General features: G+C 42.7%; 1 pseudogene; it reads right to left on the bottom strand.

Annotated features, from left to right (window-relative positions):
* Positions 1-310: 310 nt before the first annotated feature.
* The window catches only part of LOC115066807, a 73,335-nt pseudogene continuing 61,177 nt past the window's right edge, over positions 311-12,468 (bottom strand).

Genomic DNA, 12,468 nt, shown 5'->3' with positions numbered 1-12,468 from the left:
TAACTCTGATAGTATTGGTTGGAGGAGGATCCAGAAAATACCCTTCCTTCCCTTCCTTTCCCCTTCCCCTTCCATCTTTCCCTTCTTCCCTTCTTCTTCCCTCCCTCCCTCCCTTTTTTCCTATTTTTTGGCATTCAAAGCTGGCTTTAAAAACTCATCAAGGTGCCACACGAAGAAGCTGCAGTGAGACCTTGCTCCATGTATGAGTCTGGGGGGCCCTGAGAGATAAAAACTGACCCATATGATAAAGCTGCTGGGGTATCCCATCTCCACACAGAACCTTCTGGAGGGTCTCAGAGCTATGTAGAAGTCAGTCCTCTCTTGAAGGTAGATCATCCAGGAGGGAACAATTCCCAGGGCTTCCTCGGTGGTATTATTGGTACTTGGGATAACCTGGAGCTGTAGCTCCTTCCTTAGGGGTTGGCTGGCTGGGGTCTTCCAGGAATGGAGGCGTGGATGCAGGCAGCACAGCCCGGATCAATGCGCCACTGGTGATGGAGTTCCAGGGATCTTCCTTGCCCCACAGCTGCACTAGGCCACAGTGGATGGTGGAAAACAGCATTCCCCTGCCCCACCCCACCCAGCGAAGCTGCCTCCAGTTTGGGGTGCTCGGATACTCACGGTGTTGAAACTTCCTCTCAACCGATGTTGAATTCCAACAGGTGCAATTGCAGAAGCGCTTGATAGCTTGGAAGACTCTTAAGACTCTGTCATCAATGACACCAATAACACCAATGAAAGCTCTACCATAATCCACAGTTTGCCTTGGGCAAGGCTCAGAAGCGTATTTCTCCCTGGCACTGGAGTCTATTTTTAAATGTTCCCCAGCTGAGTCTCACCTGCAGCCTGGCTGAGAATCCTTACTGAGAACCATTGCCAGATAAACCAGGGCTGGAGCTTGGAACTTTTCATTGTGATCTTAGTGTTACAGCAATTTCATTTCATTTATTCAACACATTTATGTTTAAGAGGGAAAATGTTTTGAAGCACTTCCCTGGGTATCTTTTCTCCCAGTAATCCTTACCCTTTTTTCCTTCACCATTGCAAACCTCATTATGACCAAGACAGAGATTTATCATCCCTGGGAAGGAGAAGGTGGGTAATGTCAAGAATGATAATTTGTAACCCCAGGCACCCTTTAGAATTGCCTGGGGAGCTGTAAAAAATGGCTGGGATCCACTCTACACTTATTAAGTCAGATTTTGGGGGGATGGATTGAGGGATTACTACAAAAGTACCTTAGGCATAATATTTTTTTGTTATGGAACTGATGTGGCGAATAGATCTAGGAAGGAATAGCCTGTCAATTATATTGAGATCCTATTTCCCAAGATATTGCTTGTCCTAACACAAACACTTGAAACTTCAAGGAAAATTATCTTAGAAGAGACTGAGGTCAGCTTTACTACTGACAATATGGTTTTATTATTTAATCAAATATTTACTGAAGACCACCCCATGCAAAGAAATCAGTGACTAAAAACATGTCCTGGAAACATCACTGTTGGTTTACTTAGGGCCAGAAAGAGTACAAATTCGATACATCTGTGTCCCAGCAGGAAAGAGACGGCACACTGAAGGTGCAGAAAAGAGTGGCATTTCTTAAGGGGTCTCTTTATGGTGAAGTGTGTAGGGCTTGGGGAAACAGCCAGAAAAGGCACAGCGTCTAGGCCAGCCAGTCACACGTAAAGCTAGCAATTCCCAGGCCTGAAAGGAAGGAGTGGTCCCCACCAGAGGGGAGCCAGCGAGGCAAAAGTAGTGAACTCCATCTAGAAGGAAGCAGCCGGCTCCAAGGGATCTCGTTTTGCCTAAGAACATTCTGGTTGAGTTCCTGCCTCGTGTGATCAAGAATCTTAAGTAATGCAGAAGTGGGCTCCAGGTGAGCTACAAGCCATAGAACCTACACTTGGGGAGTGGATAAACGGAAACTAGAAGTGGTCGAGAGACCCTAATTCTGGCATGAAGCATTAGCATAGAGCCTTTGATAACATGATTTTGCTTTCCCTGGCTTCCATCACCCTTGGCACACTATTATCCAGAAATACCAAAAGGAAAGTTCCAGAAATAGCCAATTCATAAATCTTAAAGTTGGAGGTTTTTTTTCCACATAGGCTAGAACAGAAAATGGGGTGGGGGCAACAAAGGGTGGTGAGTTGCATACCTCTGCTCCTGAGTATAACACATACCTTTAGAAAATTGCCTGAGCACCACTGGTGATTAGATCACTGCTTTAAAGTCCATTTCCTAAAGGCACTTTGTAAATTTACTTGTTTTTTCTCTCTCTCTCTCTCTCTCTCTCTCTCTCTCTCTCTCTCTGTGAGTGTTATTTTTTATGTGTATGAGTATTTTGCCTGCATGTATATAACTGCACCATATGTGTACAGTGTCCACAGAGACCAGAAGAGGCTGTCAGATTCCCTGGAGGTGGAATTACTGCCAGTTGTTAGCCACCATGTGGGTGCTGGGAGTTGAACCTGTGTCCTCTGAAAGAACAGCAAGGATTCTTAACTGTTGAACCATCTCTCCAGCACTAACCTTACATTTTAAAGAATACTTTTAATTAATGATAAAATTATAACAAAGAGAAAAGGTTTAGCAATGTCTAACTATAAGCAAATAAGAATTTAGCTCTGACATTAACTGGACACATAATAGTCTATTGCAGTTTGGGGAATTTCTGTTCCATTTTCCTAGCTATAGAGATGGGCCATAGGCACTGTGGGGAAGATGCTACAGTAGAGCTTCGGGAGAGGAAAGCTGCTGCTTCTTGCAGTGAGGAGTGGTCTCCTAAATAAGGGACAGCTTCTCATTCACTTGAAAACACATTTATCAAGTGAGTGTCATGTGTACACATAGGTTGAGTATCAGGGGTCCCCAAATACTGACAGCATCTCTGCCCTCAAAAATCAGGTTTCACGGAGGTTCAAGTGAGCACAAGGGATAAATGGTTGTACTTTCACAGGGCATGCAGAGTCATTCTTCTAGAATCTCTTGAAATTAACTCAGTAGCTTTATTTTTATCATTTATTATTTTTAAATTTCCATTTATTATTATTATTATTGTGTGGAGATGTGAATGCAGGCACATGTGTGCTGAGGCGCCAGTGTGGAAGTCAGAGAAGTTGGTTTTCTCCCTTCAGTGTGAGATCTGGGGGTCAAGGTCAGGTTGTCAGGTCTACATGGCAAGTGATTTTTTTTTTTTAAATTTTAGGAAAACCACTTTTTACAGTCTAGGACTTCTGTTTTTGTACGTTAAGCCCTGAATTCCTAGGAAATGGGCTCCAGCAGCTTGGGCTGCTTTCTGTTAATTCTCTGGGTGGTCTGCAGCTTCAGTTGAACCAGGTTTCTTTCTCTTTAGCTTCCTTTTTGTCTTTTTTAAAAATATTTTATTTGGGGCCGGGTGTGGTGGCACATGCTTTTAATCCCAGCACTTGGGAGGCAGAGGCAGGTGGATCTCTGTGAGTTCAAGGCCAGCCTGGTTTACTTAGTGAGTTCCAGGTCCGCTGGGGCTACAGGGAGACCTTGTCTCAAAAATACAAAACAAAAACCAAAACCAAAAAAATTTTTATTTGTTATTTTTTATTTTATGTGTATGAGTATATTGCCTACACGTATGTAAGTGCACCTGTGTCATGCAATGCCTGTGGCGCTCAGAAGAGGATGTCAGATCCCCTGGAACTAATGTTATGGATGGTTGTTAGCCACCATGTGGATGCTAGGAATCGAACCTGGGCCCTCTGCAAGAGCAGCCAGTGCTCTTAACCACTGAAACCATTGAGAGCCATCTCTTCAGCCCCAGCTTCCTTTTTTTTCCCTTATTTTCCTTCACCCTTTTCAGGAAGCTGTCTCGGCTCTTAACATGCTTAATACACTCAATACAAATTAACTCTCTTGGCAAGAGAATCTTGCCTTTAACTTGCTTGTTCGTGGCAATGCCAACAGTATGCTGGGTGATATTGTAGAGACTTCCAGTTTCACCATGGTAACATTTATGGGGGATTCTTTTTTTTTGTGACAGGGTCTCCCTGTAGCCCCAGCTGGCTTGGAACTCACTATCTAGACCAGACTGGCCTTGATCTCACAGAGATCTGCCTGCCTCTGCCTCTGAGTGCTGGGATTAAAAGCATGAACCATCACTCCTGGCTTAGATGCATTCCTTTGGAACAGTACCCATTCCCTTCATGTCTACAACGTCATCCTTCTTAAAGATTTCACTTGTGACCAAAAGATCAACTCCATGCTTTCTTAAAGGCCTAGAGAACACAGAGCAGAGGGCTCACCTCTTTTCCTTTGTATTTGTCATTTTGGCAAAATGACAAATCATTGGAAAATGATTGTTCTGGCGAGGTAAGTGGTTTAAATTCCTGAGCCATCTCACTGGCCCATTGGTAGGTTAAAAATGTTTTTTTTTTTTTTTTAAATTGAAGTTTTGAGATTTTTGTACAACATAATTTGATGGTATTTAGATCCCCTCCTCAATCTGCACCTCCCCTTACTGCCTCCATCCCAATTTAATGTACTATAGTCTATATAATAAGGTCTATAGGGTCTAATTCGTGTTGCCAAATGTTCTTCAGTGTGGTTCCATTCACCGGAGCTGGTTAACCTACCAAAAGCCCCATCTTTGAAAGAGACTGTCTCTTCCCCTCCCAGCACTCATTGGTTGCCAAAAGCTCCTTAGGTGCGTTGGTGTTTCGTATTTCCCCATGTCTATGCTGGGATTTTGTCTGGTTTGAACTTGCATGGGACTGTGCATGCTGTCACCATTGCTGTGTGTTCATATGAGTAACTGATCAGCTGTCTGGAAAACTCTGTTTCCTTCTGGGCATCCACCTCCTCTGGCTCTTATAGTCTTTCCACCCCCCCTTCCTCAATGATCCCTGACCTTTGGGAGGCCAAAGTTTGATATAGGTGTCCTATTCAGAGATAACAACTCTGCACCCTGTTGTTCTCTACACATGGGCCAGTTATGGGTTTCTGTGTTAATTATCATGTGCTACGTAAGGAAGCTTCTCTGGTGAGAATTGAAAGATGCATTAGTCTATAGGTAATTAGTAAGCCTATAGGTAATATAGATGCATTAGTAAGCCATCAGGAATCATTTAATACTATAAGTATTTAGTAGAAAATTAGTATTAGACTCTCCCCTATGCCCTGTATGCTACAGTTTCCTAAACTGGATATTAATGTCAGGCACAGGCTCCAGCCTATGAAGTATACCTTAAATCCAATTAGAAAGTGGTTGATTATTCCCTTCATACTTGTGCCACTATTGTACCAGTGAGTCTATCTTGCCAGGCCAGTTGTTGTAGTTCATAAGATTCACAGCTAGGTAAGCTTGATGATTATTTTTTCGTTCTAGTAGCATGCACAGCACCTTCTAGCCCTATAAAGGCTGGCCAGTAGAGATGAAGCCCTGGAGTCAACACCAGCTGGCTTTCTCCTTGTTTGTTCTACAGCTCATGTATGTAGTATGTTCAGCAATAGAGCCTTACCTTCAAGTTCTAGTGGGTAATGACAGTATGATTTGAGAGTCTATGGGACCCCTGGTCAATAGCTTCTAGAAAGGGAGTCCATTCCGAGCAGTGAAGCTTTGTTTTGTTAGTCTATGATGTCTAGAAGGGGTAATGTCCCCCTGTTATAAGGTAACTCCTTTTAATCTCTTTTTGTAACGTATATGTATATACTTTAAGAAGTTTCTATATTGCTAGGTTTCCATATGGCTTTTTCTTTTTTTTCCATGTTACATCATTAAACACATGCTTGATTTATTAAAACATTAACATATGCAGCTTTAAAACAGTTTCAAAGTGAAGTCAATGCATTTTATTCAAAATGTATTTTAAAAGAACTAAAGAAACAGGATTTCTTTAAATTAATAGACTACTTGGATGTCATTACACACCATTTTCAAAAATCAACAGTCCCCCCACCTGAGTAGCTTTTAAAGCAGATTTGATTGTGTAATTTCACCCTGAGTATGTGTGTGTGTGTGTGTGTGTGTGTGTGTGTGTATGTGTGTGTATTCCTACATATTCATTCATTTAGAAGATGGGGAAAAGGAGGTAGAACCAATAGGTTTTTTTCTTGATTTTTTTCCACCTTTGGGGCTATTTTAAGCAGACTCTCAACCCAGTCCAGGCAGGGAGGGAAGGAAAATCCATCAAGTCTAAATTCTCTGCTTTCTTCTGGCTCAAAAATGATATCAACAGGATGTGGGGTTTCAAGATGAGCCTAGGGTCCAGTGAAATGAACTGACTTTATAACTCCTTACAACAGAGACTTATTTTCTTGTGAGTTTCCCAACAGGTCTGGGGAAGCCTAAGTCCAATGGATTTAACACCTGGGGTTTCCAGTTAAGTTAGCTTTACTCTTTCAACATCTGGTGCTTTTGCTAAAATCTTTGAACACGGGTTAAACTAAAACAAAGGAGGAGGCAAGTGTCCAACAACATAAGAAGGCTTTGTCTCTGCATAATGTGTGTCCTTTTGTTCTTGACTTGACCTTGGGCTTAGATGTAAGAGTCCGCAACTCCTATATTTGACAAATATGGGATTCATTCTAAACAGGGCAATGGTTTCAGGCTGCTTGGCTAGCTCTAGGTTTTTTTTTTGTTTGTTTGTTTTTTTTTTTTTTTTTTTTTTTTTTGTGAGGTGGGAATAATATGTCAGAGGCATATTCTCCAGCAGTAGATATTTGGCCATTGCTTGACCTCAGTGGGAATCAGAGACTTGAGTCTGGGAAGCAGCAGAGGAGGGCTGAGGAGGGTCTGAGTGAGGGACACAGTTGGCTGTTGGCATTTACTTAGAGACATTGCAGAATTGCCTTCTAAAGGGATATTGTAAAAGATACTGCAAAACAGCAGGAATAGATTCCTTGATAGCCTGGACATCTCTTGCTGTTCATTTCTTATACACAGAGAGTTCCCCATGATTGTGCTTGAAAGCCCCTTTCGTGCTTAAAGCTTTCATTCTGGATTTCTCCAAGGTGACAGTCGGGTGTTAATATGGGTTCTCAAGGCAAGGGAAGTTTCCAGGGAAGGCCTCATTCAGTTCAAGGTTATTCTGGCATCTCTAACCCTTTGGTCATCAAGCTTCTGACCTTACTCTGTCTTAGATATGTATCTAGCTTCAAGCAATCCCAGTGTAGGAGATGATATGAATGGGTGGAGGGCAAATGTCCTTTCTGCTTGTGGTTAGAGTCCTGCTGCGCTTGGTGCTGCTGCTTTGGTCCAGAGGACTTTAATGTCTACACCTGTGGTGTCTGTCAGTGGCCCTATTCTGCATGTACTTGATCTTTGCTGGCCTGGACCTTTGGCTACTGTAGGAACACTAATCTTTCAGCTTGTCACTTAAGGCATATTTTTTTTTAATCCTAAAAGATCAATAGTTAGAAATTACGGGTTCTATTCTGGCCTGTGACAAAGGCTTTTAAAAATACATGAGAAGAAGGTGGAGAAAGGAATTTAAGAGGAAATTTCATATAAACTCTAAGATCAGTAGTGCAGATACACTTGACATAACACTGTCTTGGGCTTGTGCCTCCTGAAAGTTCATAGAATCAGCTGAATTTTGATAGAGTTGTGTGAAATGAAGGTATTATCTGTCCTAGCTCCCTGTTTTAAAAAATATTTTATTTATTATTTTAATTTTGTGGATATGAGTATATTGCCTGCATGTATGTAAGTCCACCCATGTCATGCAATGCCTGAAGAAGTCACAAGAGGGCATCGGAACCCCTGGAACTGGAGTTACAGATGGTTGTTGGCTACCATGTGGGTGCTGGGAACTGAACTTTTAATCATGCTCATAACCTCTGAGCCACCCTTCCAGCCCCCTAGCTTCCTGTTTTCGTGCAGGTGAGCCTCTAACAAAGGCAGGTGTTTATCATTTGTGTTCTTGAGAATTTCTAGGTGAACATTCCTTTGATTTGCTTACTTTGATATTTTGTTTCCCTTACAGTCAAAAAGTACTTGGGAGTTGGGGAGATGGCTTAGCATGCAGTTGGGGAGATGACTTAGCATGTAAAGTGCTTTCAGGGCAAGCATGCAGGAGGCAGACAGGAGATCCCTGGAACAAACTGACTAGTGGACTGGCAGAAATGGTAATTTCTGGGTTCAAGGAGAGACCCTGCCTCAGAATATGGTGGCCAGTAATCAACGAAGCCACCTGACATCAACCTTGGGCCCTGTATTAGTTACTTTTCTGTTGCTGTGATAGAAACACTGACCAAAGGAACTTATACAAGGAAGAATTTATTTAAGCTTACGGTTCCAAGGGGCAAGGATCTATTGCGGTGGGGAGGCATGGTGGCAGAGGTGGCTGGAGGAGGAGCAGAAGATAAGCTCTCACATCTTCAAGCAGGTACAGGAAACAAGAGAGTGACTGGAGATCCAGCAAGGCTTAAGAACTCTTTAAGCCCCCAGTGATATGCTTTCTCTAGCATGGCCACACCTTCTAAGACCTCCTAAAACAGCACCACCAACTGGGGACAAAATGTTGAAGTACTTGGAGCCTATGGGGGACATTCTTATTCAGGCCCCCACAAGTCTGTGCATACATGTGCTCCTGAACCTCTATGCACTGTGAACACACATACTCACATGCATATACATCTAGACACATTAAAAAAAAAAGCTTCCTTGTGTTTTCAGTTAGAATCTTTGCTACTTAATTTTTAAAAAAATCTATTTTCCATCTCATATCACTTTTGGCTATTTTTCATGGATTTTTCCCATGATGTGTGAATGCTTTTCACAGTGTGGTGAAAATTGGCCTTGACACACCAATAAAAGTGACTCCTACAGAATATACTGGAAACATTGGATCAGTGGGCTGGAAGATCTTGGTCCCCTGTCTGCCAGGACCTTGGGCAAATCACTTCCCCATGAAGTCTGGATTTCATGTTCCTTACCTCTAAAGTCAGAGACTCAGACTATAGATCTCTAAGATTTCTTCCAGCAAAGAAAGGGATTTAAGAGGAAATTTCAAACAAATTTTTCAATATTATTTTTTTTAAATCCCATATCTCTAACAAGGAATCTGTGCTTTGTACTAGGTCGACAATAAATACTAGTCAACTTGATTTAATCATTGGGATTTCTAGTGAAGGTTTTCCTCAGTACACACTAAGCCCTCCAGTCTCCTCAACACCCCGTGTCTCCCCGGAGTGATGAATCTCTTGTAGAAACACAAGGTGAAGCCCAGGGGTGCACTTTCTTCCTTAAGTATAGCAGGCCCCCAGCAAAGAGTAGTTAGGCTTCTCAGGTTCCACAGACAACTGGGTACAGCTGTTTCTAGTCGTTTCTCTGCTGCTCTAGCCAATCTATTAAAATGCCTCTGTGTTTCTGGAAAGAAAGCAAATGCCCATGAGGAGGTTATAAATAATCTAATTATAAGTATATCGCATTAAAAATAGATATTGACAAGGCGGTCCAGACAGTACTGTCCTCAGTGAGCTGAGCTGAGGGGAACAAAGTAGCCCATTTCTCAGTGAGCAGTAAGAATGCCTTAGGTGCTTTTCTGGTTAGAGATCTGGGTTGTGCTTGCCTCTTAATTCGCCTCTCAGTCATGTTGGGTGGTCAGCTAAGGATTTGACCAGGAAGGTCCAGTAGACACAAAATTAGATCTGGACATGTATTTTCCATCTCTGTGTCATAGGGCTTGCATATCAACCGTAGTGATGTGTTTCTGGGAGGACTAAATTGACTTTGGAATGGAGAATACCAAATATCCTGAACATTTCTGGTCTTGAACAACTCCCAGGGAGCTGCTTGAGTGTGGAGAAGAGCCGTGGGCCTGGACTCAGAGGGCCTGCACTTCTCGTCAGGGTGCTGCATGTTCTAAGTGAATGACCTCAAGGACACAGGTTATTATCTTTTTTTGTGGCCTCAAACTCTGCATGCAACCAAGGATGATCTTGAACTTTTGATTCCCCTGCCCCCCCCTCTAGAGTGCTGGAATTACAGGCCTGCACTACCACACCTGGTTTTATGTGGTGCTATGGATTGAACTGAGAGCTTTGTGCATGGTAGGTGAACATTCTACCCACTGAGCTACATCCCTAGCCAAGGTAATGTCTTCTGAGTCTCATTTGCATTAACAAGTCAATGAAGTAACAGATGACAAGGCAGCATAGAGTGTCTGGATTGTGGGAAAAGCTCAAGTACCACGCTCTTGTAATGGCTGCGTGAGGTGAGGAACAGAGTGGTGAGGGCATGACAGGCATGTGCTGCAGCAGTGAACTTGGGACACTTCATTCAGACCATGGGAGGAGCTCCTTCCACAGTGTTAGCCTCCTAGGCTGCCATAGGGGTACCACAGACTGGATGGCTTAAATAATAGATACCTATTTTCTCACCATTCTGGAAACCCAAGATCAAGGTCCTGTCAGTACTGGTTCCCTGGAAGGCCTCTCTCCTTGGCTTGTAGAAACCACAACTTGCTGCCTCTTCACCTGGTCCTCTCTCTGTGCACATTTGCCACTGGTGTCCTTCCTTTTTTCTAAAGACACTAATCAGCTTAGACTAGGGCCTCCCCAATGGCCTCATTTTAATTTAATTACTTTGTTGGAGGCCCCTTCTTGCCGGCCACATTCTGAGGTAGTAGGGGCTAACTGTATTATAGGAAGTTTTTGGAGATTACCAGATACAATTCACTCCATCACACACAGAAACTCACTGAGGCTACACAGGTGATCCAATCACTTGGTCAAGTGCATCTTTGCGGTTCTGCTCCCAGGGTAATAGGAGTTTCTATGCTCAAGGGCCGTCTTCTTCCTCCTCTTTCCTCTTCTAATAGAGAGTAAACTTAAAACCTCCATTTTGGCAAGTAATTACCTGTTTTTTCTTTGCAGAGTCTTTGTCTGAGGTTGCTCAGGCTTATAAAAAAAAGGATACTTTATCTCCAGCTCGTAAAATGGCGTTTGGGTGCTGAAGCCACTTTGTGAGCTCTGTGTGAGGCAAGGGACAGATGCCAGAACCACACTCAGGGACTGAAGAGGGTTCTCTCCCTCTGTGGCTTTTCCTCCCTTCCTGAAGTGCCCTCCTTCAGGATGAGTCAGCCACACTCCATCTGCCCAGCCAGCTGTTTGGGACACAAGAAGTAACCATGGCTAAAGGCATCTGGAATTCAAACACTTCCTTCTCCTGTCATGTCCTTTCCTCTCCTCTCCTCCTTTTTCCTCCCTCATCTCCCCTCCCCTCCCCAGTCTTTCCCCTTTCATCCTCCCCTTCCTATCCTTTTTTCTCTTCTCTCATTTACCCCCTTCCTCCCTCCTCTTCACTCCCTTGTCTCACTTCCCAAATCACCCCTTTCTCCCAGCTATGGTTTGAATCTAAAATATTCTCTACAGGCTCATATGTTTGAACACTTGCTCCCTAGATGGCGGCTTCTTTTCAGGAGGTTGTGGAACCTTTAAGGGGTGAGGTTTCGTTGGTAGGGCATTAGCAGTAAGCCTTGAAGGTTATACCCTATCTCCATCTCTGGTCTAGCCTCTGCTTCCTGATCCATCAAGATGTAAGCAAAGCTGTATTACAAGCTCTACCAATGCTGACTGAGCCACTCTATCATGAATTCCTGGTAGTGCTGGACCAGTCCCGCTGAAATTGTGAGCCAAAATAAAGATCTTCTGTTAAGTTGTTTCTCTCAGATATTCTGTCAAAACAAGAAGTGATAACACCCCACTCCACACCCCTCCCCCCATCTCTCTCAGGTAGTTGTTACATCATGTCTTTGGCTGTCAGTGTTCGACTTGTCATAAATATTGTATTTACTAAACTAACAGCTGCATGAAAGTTTACGTTCATGCAGAGCACTGTACTCTTTCATAAGGCACTTTGAATATTAGCTAATATCTAGAATATTAGCTTCCTGTAACCAGGGACTCTCCATGGTCAATGCTTTATACACAGTTTGCTCAAACACTTTTTGAAGAAAACAATGAAACATTAAAGAATAATATTACTTTCTGAGAGGTTTGGACCTACAGGTCGCTCAAAGAAACTTGGAGTGTTCCCTAGAGACCTGATCTCAGAGTCAGTGTTCTGCTAGTGACTCTGGTGGCAGGATTTGAGCCACTGGGCTTAGCCATAGGCATAGTTTACTATAAGAGCATAACTCAAGTATGGCTTCTTTCAATAATCATATAAAGTCATTTTCATAAATGTAAATACCTAAATAAAACATATCAACTTACTAACTAATGGTGGATTTATTACATTTGTCTGGGTCTTAAACTTTTTTTCTCCTTGTGATTCCCTCTTAGGTCCTTGTTCTGATTTGGAGGTCTCTAAAATTTCATTGTTATTAATATACCCAAGCTTGTTTTAAAAAATTTATTTATTTATTTATTTTTAATTAGAAGAAGCATTTCATTACAACCGCATTAACCTATTCAATAACATTTTTCTGAGCTAGGGTACATCTCTTTCAAAACTGGCTGTACATTTTTAGGTTTACAAATGAGTTA

The sequence above is a fragment of the Nannospalax galili genome, unplaced genomic scaffold, assembly GCF_000622305.1.
Source record: "Nannospalax galili isolate Female #2095 unplaced genomic scaffold, S.galili_v1.0 scaffold383, whole genome shotgun sequence".
Classification (NCBI taxonomy): domain Eukaryota; kingdom Metazoa; phylum Chordata; class Mammalia; order Rodentia; family Spalacidae; genus Nannospalax; species Nannospalax galili.
This window is presented reverse-complemented; position numbering and strand designations above follow the sequence as displayed.